Source organism: Triturus cristatus, chromosome 4_1 (genome assembly GCF_964204655.1).
Source record: "Triturus cristatus chromosome 4_1, aTriCri1.1, whole genome shotgun sequence".
NCBI classification, from domain to species: domain Eukaryota; kingdom Metazoa; phylum Chordata; class Amphibia; order Caudata; family Salamandridae; genus Triturus; species Triturus cristatus.
In genome coordinates, this window is record NC_140585.1 from 137,450,904 (window position 1) to 137,453,403 (window position 2,500).

Consider the following 2,500-nt stretch of genomic DNA (forward strand, 5'->3'; position numbering starts at 1 on the left):
TAGGCACACACCTTGCAGTTCTTCTACACACACTTAAGCTAAAAACCCATTCTGTCACGTCAAAATTCTGCAAACCTATTACATATTCAGTGCGTCGGCATAGAAGCACTTTTTAATGCCACTAAAATGCACAAGTAGTTAGACTGAAGATGCAACCTGAATGAGTTTACAGTATGTATCCCACTTTATTAATGATTAGTACTGAGAAAGTGAGGACTACAAGAGTATTGGAAAATACTTTTTCCACTCTGAATGTAAAGCAGATTGTGTGACCATTGGCCAAAAACGACCACGAAGGGACTCGAACCCTCAATCTTCTGATCCAAAGTCAGACGCCTTATCCATTAGGCCACGCGGTCATCCGTCCACCTGAGATGATTTTTATCATGTAGGTGGTATGCATGGATGGAGAACATATTATTCAAAGGTATTCAGGTTTACATCCCATAGTGTTCTTTCAGCTCTTTTCGCTGGAAGCCCTTTTTTGGAATCTATATATTGAGTATTTTATGAGTACGATATGCTTTTTTTTTCCTTTTTGCATACAAACCTCTTTCCTCATGAGTTTAAAGCTCATTTGTATTCTCTACATAGCTCTGGAAGTTTCCAGACGTGGAGTGAAACTGTTTTGAAAGTAGGACAAATTGCTCCTTCCTGCATATGCTAATTTTTCACACTCACATAGGTTGTATACTTTTTATGAATCCTGGCTTGACCTATTCAAGTAGGTGAAAGCCTGTCACCACCTCTAGAAACAAGATTCACACCAATCCAATTCAAATCATTTTTTCCAAATTAATATGTTCTGGCCGGTCGAAAATGCATCTCAAAAAATAGGCATTTAAAAATATACTTTGCAGTTTCAGAACACTAACATGTCTGTGAAGTGTACACAAGTAAAATGGGACCGTTTCAAAGTAACTAATCCCTCATAAACTTCTGAGAGGAAGCATGTAATAAATCTACCTAATTTTCTGGAGAGGATAGAGGGAGGATTTTTGTTATCACCTCAGATGGGACTCGAACCCACAATCCCTGGCTTAGGAGGCCAGTGCCTTATCCATTAGGCCACTGAGGCACACATGCATAGCTCTTTTCTAGAGGCATTATTTACATGTATTCTATGGTCAGACACCGGTGTGTGCACACAGGGCATTTCTCACTTCTCTCTATAAGTAAACTTCCCATTTTCATCCTCTTCCATCCCCGACTTTAACGCTCTCTTCTATGCTATAATGGAGACTTTGCAATTTTAGCAAGTGGAGAGAAATTGGAGAACCACTTTCGACTCCACACTTCTTCTTCACGTACTTCTTTTCTCAATATACTGGGCTTAGAAAATGGTATCAAGCCATCCTTATCATCAGCAGGACACGGAAAGAGGCACCAAGTCTCCTAACCAAGTTCAACCACACTCTGCAACTTAACCATTGCACTACAAATTAGGCAACGGGGGCATCAGCAAAGGCAGCCAATGTGCCGATCCTTTATGCATTTTTTGTAGTACTTTTCTTACTCGGAGGCAAAATCAGCACTTTAACTGCCCAAATCATACAGACTTTACACATGTAGCACTCTATGCACACATAGGCACACACCTTGCAGTTCTTCTACACACACTTAAGCTAAAAACCCATTCTGTCACGTCAAAATTCTGCAAACCTATTACATATTCAGTGCGTCGGCATAGAAGCACTTTTTAATGCCACTAAAATGCACAAGTAGTTAGACTGAAGATGCAACCTGAATGAGTTTACAGTATGTACTCCACTTTATTAATGATTAGTAATGAGAAAGTGAGGACTACAAGAGTATTGGAAAAGACTTTTTCCACTCTGAATGTAAAGCAGATTGTGTGACCATTGGCCAAAAATGACAACGAAGGGACTCGAACCCTCAATCTTCTGATCCGAATTCAGACGCCTTATCCGTTAGGCCACGCGGTCATCCGTTCACCTGAGATGATTTTTATCATGTAGGTGGTATGCATGGATTAAGAACATATTATTGAAAGGTATTCAGGTTTATATCCCATAGTGTTCTTTCAGCTCTTTTCGCTGGAAGCACTTTTTTGGAATCTATATATTGAGTATTTTATGAGTACGATATGCTTTTGTTTTCCTTTTTGCATACAAACCTCTTTCCTCATGCGTTTAAAGCTCATTTGTATTCTCTACATAGCTCTGGAAGTTTCCAGACGTGGAGTGAAACTGTTTTGAAAGTAGGACAAATTGCTCCTTCCTGCATATGCTAATTTATCACACTCACATAGGTTGTATACGTTTTATGAATCCTGGCTTGACCTATTCAAGTAGCTGAAAGCCTGTCACCACCTCTAGAAACAAGATTCACACCAATCCAATTCAAATCATTTTTTCCAAAGGAATATGTTCTGGCCGGTCGAAAATGCATCTCACAAAAATAGGCATTTAAAAATATACTTTGCAGTTTCAGAACACTAACATGACTGTGAAGTGTACACAAGTAAAATGGGACAGTT

At 39.3% G+C, this 2,500-nt stretch overlaps 1 non-coding gene across 1 annotated transcript; it reads right to left on the reverse strand.

The window, feature by feature from the left end:
- Positions 1-1,005: 1,005 nt before the first annotated feature.
- On the reverse strand, positions 1,006-1,078 carry TRNAR-CCU (transfer RNA arginine (anticodon CCU)). The gene has a single exon. It is a non-coding gene; the product is annotated as a tRNA-Arg (tRNA).
- Between the last annotated feature and the right edge of the window lie 1,422 nt (positions 1,079-2,500).